Source organism: Mastomys coucha, unplaced genomic scaffold, assembly GCF_008632895.1.
Source record: "Mastomys coucha isolate ucsf_1 unplaced genomic scaffold, UCSF_Mcou_1 pScaffold14, whole genome shotgun sequence".
Lineage (NCBI taxonomy): Eukaryota > Metazoa > Chordata > Mammalia > Rodentia > Muridae > Mastomys > Mastomys coucha.
Genome location: NW_022196896.1, coordinates 39011054 through 39023041, shown reverse-complemented (window position 1 = coordinate 39023041; position 11988 = coordinate 39011054). Strand labels below are relative to the sequence as shown.

At 42.0% G+C, this 11988-nt stretch overlaps 1 protein-coding gene and 1 non-coding gene across 2 annotated transcripts in view; one reads left to right on the top strand and one right to left on the bottom strand.

Annotated features, from left to right (window-relative positions):
• The window catches only part of LOC116088156 (serine/threonine-protein kinase Sgk3), a 120002-nt gene that overhangs the window by 77109 nt on the left and 30905 nt on the right, over positions 1 to 11988 (bottom strand). The window lies entirely within an intron of this gene.
• LOC116089567 lies at positions 3805 to 3907 on the top strand. Its single transcript, XR_004118358.1, has one exon. It is a non-coding gene; the product is annotated as a U6 spliceosomal RNA (small nuclear RNA).

Genomic DNA, 11988 nt, shown 5'->3' with positions numbered 1-11988 from the left:
AGGCTGGTTTTGAACTCAGAAATCTGCCTGCCTCTGCCTCCCAAGTGCTGGGATTACAGGCGTGTGGCCACCACTGCCCAGCTCATTTTTCTTAACAGCTAAATTCCATTCTCTTGTGTGGATGCGCCAGTTCACTACTCATTCATCAGCTGTTCCCAGTTTCTGGCCATTATGTATTTGTATAGAGGGCAGAGGACAACGTGCCAGAGTTTGTTCTTTCATTCTACCATGTGAGTCTCTGGGATGGAACTCAGGTCATAAGGTTTGGCAGCAGGCATCTTTCCTGACTATCCATCTTGCTGGCCTAGTGGTTTTATATAAATGTAAGTCCTTTGAGTCTGTGAGAGCAAAATGTTTGAGAACCATGGGTGCGTATGATTAGTAAAAGAAGACAAATGATGCCTGTAAAGTGAGAAAGTGATTAGCGAGGGTTCTCTATGGGATCAGAACCAACAGGACGAAAATATGCATATAGCAATGCCTGCCGACTCCCTTGGGGAAGGCTGAGTCTGGCAGGTGCTCTATCTTTGGGGCTGGTGTCTCAGCAGTGGGAGAAGTCCCACAGTAGCCACCTCTCTCTGGGGCACCAACAACCAGGTTCAGTCCCCAAGGCTGGGTGCCTCAGCAGTCCCAACCTGGTGCTGAACATCTGGAAGATTCCTAAGGGCCACTAATCCATAATCCATGATAGAAGCCTGGGAATGCTGGTTCTGATAGCAGCAAAGGAAGCAGCAGCAACAGGGTGGGTCCATCAAGCCAGTGAAAGGGGGTCACCTTCTCTCCTTTATGTGGGCTGTTCCTAGAAGGTCCACCAACGTCCACCATCAGGTAGGACAATCAGGACAGCTCTTAGGGTGAGGCTCCTTACTCAGTGACTCTAATTTGTGACAAGTTGACATTAAAACCAATCATAATAGAAAAGAACACATGGCTAAAATCTCTGCTCTCCTGAAATACGCATTTCATTTTCAAGGACAGAAAGACATGAAAAGATCCTTTCAAGAGGATGTAAAATACCCAGAAGCAACTATGCACATGTAAATATTAGGGACAACGAAGCCATCAAAAACACATGCATCTTTCATGTGTCTTTTAGAAATCTGTCATTTAGAATGATTTCTGGACACTATACCATTCTCTTCATTCTTTGTGCTCCAGGTAAATTATGTCTTTTGTCAATAGTAATAGGAATTTACAACTCTCCTCTGAGTCTGCATATATACTGTATGTGTGTGGAGAGAGTGAGAAAGATTTACAACTCTCCTCTGAGTCTGCATATATACTGTATGTGTGTGGAGAGAGTGAGAAAGAGAGAGAGTGCACCTGTACAAGCTATAGATTGACATCGTTTCTTCTCTAATTGTTTTCAATCTTGTGTTTTGAGACATAGTCTCTCTCACTTAACCTCCAGCTCACTGACTGACTAAACTGGCTAGCCAGTGAGTTCTGATGATCCTACCCTCCTCCCTGCCCCATCTTTGCTTCCTCAGCACCGCCTGGCTCCCCCTGGGTGTGTCAAATTCAGGTCCTCATGCTTGAGTATCAAGAACTTTACTGATTGAGCCATGTTTCTTTCTAGCCCTCCTTTCTTTTCTTTTCTCCTTCTCCTTCTTCTTTAAAAAGACTCTCACCATGTAGTCAAGGCTGATCTACAATGTCTCACCCTCATCTCTCAGACTACTGGGTGCTGAGATTACAGGTATGAACCACTAACCTCATATACTTTCCCCCTCTCTCTTTAACACTAATATTTTAAGTTTTTGATTGACATGTTAGTTTGCTGAGGCTGCAATAAGGAAAAACCCCCATTAGGTGGCTTAAACAGCTGAATACATTTTCTTATAACTTTAGAGGCTACAGTCTAACATTTGACTTCTCCTGTGGCCTCTTGTTTTGGCCCACATATGGTTTGTAGTTCTGAGAGACGCGGTTTTACTTTGTTTTTGACCCTGGACTCAGGTAAAGGGCTGTTAAATTTCCATAGCACCACACAACACAAATGAAATTGAATAGTTGCTGTAGTTGCCTCATGAGTGTATCTCCTACTAAACCTAGGTGTTAGGAGGGCAGAGCTCAGTCACCCCTAAGTTCACATGGCTTACAACAATGCCTGGCATATTGGTGTCACTCAGTGAGAGGATGGAGGAATGTGACATGCGTCAGACATGAAGACCGGCAAACCTAACAAGGAGTATTCTGAGTACCAAAGTAGCAGCCATACCCAACAGATATACCAAGGCCTTGGTGACCTTAGTGAATCACTGGCTTCTAATCCTATTGCAGTGACAGCTCAGGAGGACAGAGACTTAGCAATAGTCTTGACTCAGTTATTAACCAGCAGTATACTGATGGGTCAGTGTTCTTTAACTTTTGCAATCTCTCTTATTTCTCTGCAAATGGAGTGTTAACTAAGGCCAACACTGAGGTCACAATTTAAACAGAAAAGCCTTGACCTGAGACTATCTCAAACATGCACACCAACACCTCTACTCTGCTGGGACCCTGGTCTGTCTTTGATGAAATGATCAATCCTACTCATTTTTTTTAAGATTTATTTTATTTATTTTATGTGTATGAGTACACTGTAGCTGTATAGATGGCTGTGAGCCATCATCTCCAGCCCCACTCGCTCCAGCCTCGCTCACTCCAGTGTAATTCACTGTAGCTGTCTTCAGATGCACCAGAAGAGGGCATCAGATCTCATTACGGGTGATTGTGAGCCACCATGTGGTTGCTGGGATCGAACTCAGGACCTTGGGAAGAGCAGTCAGTGCTCTTACCCACTGAGCCATTTCACCAGCCCTCAATCCTAGTCTATAGCTGCCAATTCTGGATGAAGCTTTGGGAGCTTCATCATCAAGCCTTTGAAGTTTTTTCCCATGATACATTAGGAGATTGCAAATCAAAACAAACATCCAGAAAATCCTCCATCACTTCCCAAAGAAGTCAGCAGTAGCCTAGAGTTCAGTGGCCTTAAGTTTAGCTATAGTTTATATGTTGCTACTAATGATTTTTTCCATTTTGCATGTGTGTTTGCGTGCATGTGTATGAATACAAGTGTGAATATGTGCATGTGTAAATGTGCTTGCAAGGCCTGAAGTTGTTGGGAATCATCCTTGATCTTTTTCCATTTTATCCACCTAGGCAGGATCTGTCAATCAAACCCAGAGCTCAATGATATGACTAGTCTTTTTATTTTTTTTTAAGATTTTATTTATTTTACATATGAGTACACTGTAGCTGTACAGATAGTTGTGAGCCATCATGTGGTTGTTAGGAATTGAACTCAGGACCTGTGCTTGCTCTGGCCCCATTCGCTCCAGCCTAAAGATTTATTTATTTATTATTATAATATGTAAGTACACTGTAGCTGTCTTCAGACACACCAGAAGAGGGCGTCAGATCATATTATGGATGGTTGTGAGTCGACATATGGTTGCTGGGATTTGAACTCAGGACCTTCAGAAGAGCAGTCGGTGCTTTTACCTGCTGAGCCATCTCTCCAGCCAATACGACTCGTCTTAACTGTGGGTTTACTTTAACCATCTTCTGTCTCTACCTTCCAGTACTGGAATTACAGGGAAACTGCAGAATGCCCACCAGGTATTTGCATTTGTGTGGGTTCTGGGGACCCTAACTTGTTAAACAGCAACCATTCATCCTTCTCCCCAGACCACAACTAATAACTTTGAGTCTTGGCTGGGCCTTCTGGCATAGGCCTATAATCCTCGATATTAGGGGGAGGACTGAAAATTCTAGGCCAGCCTGGGAAACTAAGTGAAATGCTGTCTCAGAGTGAAGAGAGTGCTGCTTCAGCAGTACATCTACTAACATGGACGATGGAGAGAGGATTTGCACAGCCCCTTGCAAAGATGACACGAAAATCTGTGAAGCATTCGGTTTCTTTAAGTGAAAACTAGGCTGAGGATACAGCTCAGCAGTCAAGCACTAACCTAGCATGAGTGAAGCACTAAGTTCCATTCCCAGTACTATAAAATCAGTAATTAACATTGGGGCTTCTTAGGACTTCAGAAGTGATAGCCATGTTTATAGGGGGAAAGTGGATTTTTGTTCAACATAAAATGGGTGGCTACAATGTTTGTGAGATAGAGAGCAAAACTGTCCTTCCTTCTCTCTCTCATCCCTCCTCCCCTCAAGCCATGGAAGCGGACACCATGGAGAAGCATTATGCAGTGTCTCTCTTTCTCCCTAGAAGTTCTCACGTTGCATTTGACTAATCATAATCTTTACTGTCTGTGTGAACTTGAATAAGGATTCTTCATGATGAATGTCCTTCCACTTGTGGATAATAATGCTATAAGAGGTGACCATGGGCATAAAACTAGGTCACACAGATATAAATGTATTAAATACAAGGAAGGAAGCCTATAGAATTCTGGGTCCACGAAATGCTGGCTTCCCACTCGTAGGAACTATGTATTCCTAGGTGAATTTTAACCAGTTTGCTTCAGGATTATGGGTATAAATTAGAATGATGGTACCCATAGTTGTGGTGTTTGTGATAATTGAATATGATATCAATAACATAACTGGCATCTACGCCAAAGCAAGTATCCAGGGAGTGTCAGCTATATGTTTAATGCTCATAATCTTCAGGTATTTTTTACATAATAAGCTCTCATTTGATCATCTCAAAACTGATTTCCTCCCACGTCTCAAACTCCCCACAGCCCTTCCTCCACCATCTCCCTCAGCAACATCCCAATTTCAGAGGCCAACAGTATCGACCACAACAGCTGTGGCATGGGTGCCTGGTTCTCAGCAGGCCCCCTTAGAACTTCCTCTTTGCTTTCTGGAAAAGCCACAGTGCTCCTCTGAAAACCACCTTCAGCCCGGGTTTCCACCTGAACCGCTCTCCTCGCCCCCGTGCCCACACCACAGTTTGATTTCAAGCCCTGACCACCCTCCACACCGAGGCTCCCCATGGCCCCTAAGTTACTTCTACACTACTGTGCTGGGTAGTTTTTATTGTCAGCTTGACACAATATAGATCACCTGGGAGGAAGGAACCTAAATGAAAGAATCACCTCAATCAGACTGACCTGCAGCCATGTCTGTGAGAGATTGATCGTGGATACGGGAGGACCTAGCTCACTGAGGACAACGCCATCCCTATGCAGGCGGGCGTGGGCTCTATAAGATAACCAGCTGCGCATGAGCCAGAGAGCAAGCCTGTGAACAGCATTCCTCCATGCTTCCTGCCTCCAGATTTTCGCCTAAGTTTTTGTTCTGATTTCCTTCAATGATGGATAATGACCCAGAAATAAAAGGTAAAATAAACCCTTCTCTCACCAAGTTGCTTTTAGTCAAGAATGTTTTGACACAGCAGGAGAAAGCAATAGGATACCTACATTGTTATCTAATAACTTCTCCATATCTGTTTTCTTTATATTCTCAGAGCCAAATCCACTGTCTGATACATATGTGCCTAATTACCCTGGCTTATCAGGACTGAATAGTTTCTATCACCCAAAGACCTAAGTCCCAGAAAATTTCCTGTAGTCTTAGGTGTGTGGCCCTTACACTGTATACTCAGCAAGATTTATTCAACGACAAGAGCTCCCAGCCAACTTCTCTTCCGTTTCCAACACTCATTCTTTGACCCCGTGTCATCAAATTCTACCCTGCTGGTACATGGCGCCCTGTTCTCCTTATCGTCTGTTCTATTGAACTCCTTCATAGAACCTCACAAGAAGTAATACTTAATAATAAAAGATTGGTTTGCTATATTCTTTTTAAAAGTAAAGCAAACCAGTATTTAAAATAGCCACATTTAGCCTGGCATTTTTGGCATATAATTATGATTCCCATACTTGGGAGGCAGAGGTAGGCGCTGGTAACCTGGATTGCATAGCAAGGGCCTGTCTCCAACAAACAACAAATGTCCTCTTTATTAACTATATTCATATACACACATTCAAGATACCATAGCATGCATTATTTGGCACAGTTTTAAATGTCAAGACATACTTGTGACTTCACTAAAGTAATCACATCATATGATCAATGACTGTTAAATATTTTCTGAATAACAAATTTCCAGAAAATATAACTCATAAATGTTTTAATTATTTAAGAGTCAGGTATGGCTTTAATATCAACATGCCTTCTCTCTCTCTCTCTTTCTTTCTTTCTTTCTTTCTTTCTTTCTTTCTTTCTGTCTTTCTTCCTCTCTTTCTCCTCCTCCTCCTCCTCTCCTTCTCTTCTCTCTCCCTGTGCGAGCACCCTTTCTCTCTCTTCTCACTCCACCTCTCTTCCAAGGGCAACTTCCCTGGTCTTGGTCCTTGGGGCCAGTGAAGTCCCTCACCCAAGAGCAGCTTCCCAATAAACCTGTCTTCGATATATATATATATATATATATATATATATATATATATATATATATATGTCAGCATTCCTTTAATATCAGCATTCAGGAAACAGAGAAGGGTGTACCCCTGTGAGTTTAAAGCTAGCCTGGTCTACATAGAGAGTTCCAGGTTAGGTAGGGTTACATAGTGAGACCCTCTTACAAAAAAACAAACCAAACCAAACAAACAAATAAAATAGAACAAAAAAAAAACCCCACCGGGGCTGGAGAGATGACTCAGTGGTTAAGAGTACTAACTGCTCTTCCTGAGGTCCTGAGTTCAAATCCCAGCAACCACATGATATCTCCCAGCCATCTGTAATGGGATCTAATGTCCTCTTTTGGTGTGTCTGAAGACAGCTATAGTGTACTCATATATATGATAAAATAAATCTATTTTTAAAAAATGAACAAAAAAGTATTTAAGGCACTGGGCAGTGGTAGTATATGTCTTTAATTCCAGCATTCAGGAGGCTGGGGGATCTCTGTGAGTTTGAGGCCAAAGATTCCAAGACAGCCAGGGCTGTTACACGGAGAAACCCTGTCTCAGAAAACAAAAACAAAAACAAAAACAAAATAAAGCATTTAAGGCAATGAGAAAAGCAGTTCTTTTTTTTTTTCATAAAATCCAAACAAGAAAAGTTTTTTCTTTTAAACTACAAAAAAAATAAAAAATAAAAAATATATATACTTATAAAGTCAACATGTAAATAAAGTACTTAAAATGTATTTAGTACTTTCAATGTAAAACAATGTTATTTTTAATACATCAAAGGCACCGTGTTTCCTCAATTCTCTCATTTCTTAGGACTAAATATGAACAATGCAAAACTAAGGAAAATATCTGAGAACTGCTTGTCTAAACAGGCCCTCTTGCACTGAACTCTAAGCTCTCTCAGAGTGGGACCAAATATCATCTCTTACTGTGTCATTAGCACTGAGATGTGTGGCCCAGATGAGAGCAAGGATAAATGGTACAAGAGAACGGAGAAGAAAATCAGACTGCACAAGCATTCTACAAGCTGGTATAAGAAACTAGTGTTTTTCAGAAAAGATGGTGTTATATTAGAAACGGACCTAAGGCTTACTTACAAAACATCTTCACATATATACAAAAGAAAGCACCAGAAATAACTAGCAATTGCAAGGTTGACGGTGTGTGTGTATGTGTGTGTGTGTGTTTGTATATGTGTGTGTGCGCACATTCGCGCATGTGAAACTTATGCACAACCAACTGTGGTATTCTTTGCTTTATGTACAGTTGCATTATTGTTGTTTTTTGACTAGTAAAATCTACTCACTTCTGATACGTATCCCTCCACAAATGTAACAGTGAGACTGCTAATTCAGTTGCTGAAGCCAAAACCCTGAGCCGGTCAAAGGTATGTGGGAACTCTAACACACTGGCAAGGTTTTGTATCTCATAGTGTAAGCAGATGAGTGTGAGTGTTTTGTTATTCTTTGTATTGTATACATTTGCTGTGAATGTTTCCTGTGGTTTTGTTTCTAAGAGTTTTTAAAAAATTAACTTGGATACATTTTTATACAACTGGGTATAGTGGTGTACCCCTTTTTAACCCCAGCACTCAAGGGGCAGAGACAGGTGAATCTCTGTGAATTTAGGACTAGCCTGTTGTAGGATATTACAATTTTGGGGTTGTGAACCCCAAGATTGGTTATTTACTAGAGAAAAAAAAACACAAAAAAACCTGTTTTTAGTTGTGGTATAGCTCAGCCCTTAGCACATGGCTTTAATCTCTCTAGCTGGAATACACACACACCCTTAGTACACACCTTTAATCCCAAACAATAAAGGTAAAGTTAGTTCGTAGAAGGAAGTTCCCATGCTTTCAAGTGATGTCTAACTGAATGGCAGACAAAGCAGAGAAAGATCTGATAGATAGGATATGCCCAACTCTCACAAGGACAGGAAAAAGAGGCTGCTTAAGAGAGCAGCACAGAAAAGAGGGAGGGAAGGAGGAAGGGAAAGAGAGAGGAAGGGAGGGAAAGAGGGAGGAAGGGAAGGAGGAAGGAAGAGAGAGAGGGAGAGAGAGAGAAAGAGAAACCCTGTCTTGAAAAACAAACAAAAAAAAAAACAACAAAAAAAGAATGACATAACATTTACCACTATAGTTTAGAATAATAGTGTTCCAGATGCAAGAAACTCGTAATACTTTCCTATGACAAAACAAATCAAATGTTGACCAAAGGTGGTGGTCTGCAAACACACACAAAAGAATGACTTTCTGAGTAATAGAAAACCAACACACATCCTACACCCTCCTTCTTCATCATCTTCTTCGGTAGGGACAATCAGAATGCCTAGTGCAAGAAATAATTTAGTGGAGAATCAGAAGTCCCTGATGGCCAATGCTGACATGACACACTTCAAATTGATGAGTCTACTGTCGTTGTAAAAACAATCTAGACAAATTGATGACAACGGTACATAGGCAATTTTCAGAATTAAAATTGATGAGCTTGCTCCTTCTGCATGTCAGAGCTTATTGATCTCAGTATTGGTGCTGATAGGGGTACATGCAAGTCAGAGTGCCTCTAGGCTGGTCCTCTGAGTCCCTCTCCTGTCAGAGAGCGAGAGGGAAGCAAATCCTTGGATTCCGACATGGTGCTGCCATAATGGCAGAGGACACACTGCCCAGTCTGAGCAGGCGTATCGACAATGCATTACCATAAGCTGGAAGAATCCATCAAACCTTGACATATTTAAAAGTTCCCCTCAAAGTCCAAGTAGCTTAGCAAACAAATTATTTCAGAAATTCAGAATTTCCTCCCAGTAAGTCAGTGTTGTTTTTGTAGGTTGCTAATTCAGAACAGACAAGGATCAATTCTTTAGAAATCCTTCAGCATAAACAAGCATTAGTTTGATGGCAGTATTTTTCAAATTTGCCAAAACTACTTCCAAATTAAATTTTCTAAGACTCATAATGCTTTATTAGATCATGTAGCTTTTTTACTGGTAGTTTTTGTTTGGTTGGTTTTTAAAACTTGTCCTTTGAGACCAAGTCCCACTTTTTAGTAGGACTTTTGAATTCACAGCAATCCTCCTGCTTCAGTCTCCCAGGTGCCGACTACGCCTACTCTATAGGTAGCTTTAACTCAGCAAATAATATTATCATCAGAAATAAAGGGGCACCGTGCTTGATATTTTGCACATAATGAAGAGCAAGCCTGGTGCTGAGGACTGTGGAAGGCACAGTCCTTGAGTTCTCTCGGAAAGCCTCAGGCAGTCTGACAAATGGAGGAAGAGAAACCTCAGGTAAGCTGTTCTAACTCATGTCATTTAGCAGTAAAGCCCAGTTCAAGTACAGTCAACCCTGACCAGCACCAAGGCTCAAGTCCCATCTGTATACCGTGTGACATGCCGAAAGCACGCCACTGTGTCCTCTCTGCATGCCGTGTGATGTGTGACAAAGCATGCTGCTGGCTTGCTTTTTATCTTTGCTGAGACAAGGCCTTACTATGAAGCCCAGACCAGCCTAGAACTTCCTATCATGCCTCAGTTTCTCCAATACTGAGATTATAGGTCTATGCTACCATGCCAGGCATGTGTTCACCTAAAGAACCTAAATAGATTAAAAATATGTTTCTACATGGCTAACGGGTGAAAGCATGAAGGGTTGTTTCAATTTATACTAAACAGTCACAAGAAAGGACATGAAGACAATCACAGACCATGCCATTCCTCCATCACACACCAGCCCATCAGCTCTCATTTGTTCCAAGTTTAGCCCTTTCTAAAACAGGTACCCTGTGATGCACTAAGAAAACTGAAGCTGGTTACACAAAGATCATCTTTTATTTGTAAGTAATTCATCTGTACGAAGTCTTATAGAAATTGAGATGGAAAACCATGGTCACATGCTCAAAAAGAAAAAAAAATTAAGCAGGGTTAGGAAAAGAGTCTATTTTTAAAATAGGCCTCACACCTTAATATCATTAGAACTCAAAATACACAGAAGGCCATATTCAGCGTGTGTACAGTAAAGTCCTTCTCTGACCTCAGAGCTCTCAGTGTATGAATTAGCCATGAGAGACCAGCAAGCACTGACCTGTCAAAATTTAAATTCACAGGGTCAAAAACAAACCTTACTCTTTTGGAACTTAAATCTCTGTGAGATTGGGCTGGAGAGATGGCTCAGCAGGTAAGAGCCTTCAGACTGCTCTTCTGAAGGTCCTGAGTTCAAATCCCAGCAACCACATGGTGGCTCACAACTACCTGTAATGAGATCTGACGCCCTCTTCCAGTGCATCTGAAGACAGCTATAGTGTACTTATTTATAATAATAAATAAATCTAAAAAAAAAAAACAAAAAACCAAACCTCTGTGAGATTCTTCCTATGCCCTTTGGCACACCAGGAAATACCCCCTGAAGACATCATGAACAGATCAATGCTCGTGAACTAGGTCTCTGCACTTCCCGATCCCCTCCATTTTTATTTTTATTTATTTATTTATTTGTTTGTTTGTTTGTTTATTTTTGAGCCCTCTATGTGAAAACTTGTCCACTGAAAGTTTAAGGACATTTCTTCTTTGAAATGTCACCACAAAGATGTTCCGACTTTCCTCCTTTCAGAGCATCTCTCCAAACAGAGAACACACATGCTGTGTGGCTGTACCCTCCGGGATCAGAGCAGCTGTGACCATACTCAGGACCTTCTTGATATCGGGCCTCCCAGCACTCCCAGGCAGAAGGAAGAGGGAAGCTACACAGGCCTCTCCTGACTTTGGACATATAAGGCATAAACACCTGGGGAAGGGAGCCTCATCAGCAGTGTGCTGGCTGCAGGCTGGCTGTGCTTCCATAGCGAACACTAATGAGTTCAAATCCCAGCAACCTGATTTACCAAAGTGGACATGGGCAGAGGCATCTATCCAGGATGGCTAGAAATGGACTCCTCAAAAAGTCATGGGCTGGAGAGAGTAGCTCACTGTTCTTCCAGAGAGCCCAGGTTCAATTCCCAGCACCCACATAGCAGCTCACAACCATATGTAACTCCAGTTTCAGAGGACCTGATGCCTACTTCTGGCCTCTGCAGACACCAGTCATGCATGTAGTGCACCAACATATATGTAGGCAAAACCCCTATACACTTTACAACAATACTTAGTAATAATTTTTGAAAGTCACACAGCATATTACACAAAGGTACAAGGCAATGCCATGTGAAACAGAAAGTGGATAGAAGGCTGGGAAAGGTACAGGGTAAGGGTGAAATGTGGAGTAGCTAGCCCCTTCCCCTCTCCTGCACTGAAGAACAGTATTCCGCGGCTGGCGAGAGAGCTCACTGGCAGAGTGCTTGCTTATTCCTGTGAAGCCCTGGGCTCAGTCCCCAGCACTGGGAAAAAGAAAGAGAAATTTCTGCTGACAACCATGCTGGTGGTAGGCACCTGTAAATTCCAGAATTTGGGAGATGGAGGCAGGAAGGTTATAAATCGCAGGCCAACTGCAGGCCAACCTGGGCTATGTAGAAAAAGCCTGTCTCAAAATATAATATAAAAGACTAGGCATGAGTCGGGCAGTGGTGGCGCATGCCTTTAATCCCAGCACTTGGGAGGCAGAGGCAGGCAGATTTCTGACTTCAAGGCCAGCCTGGTC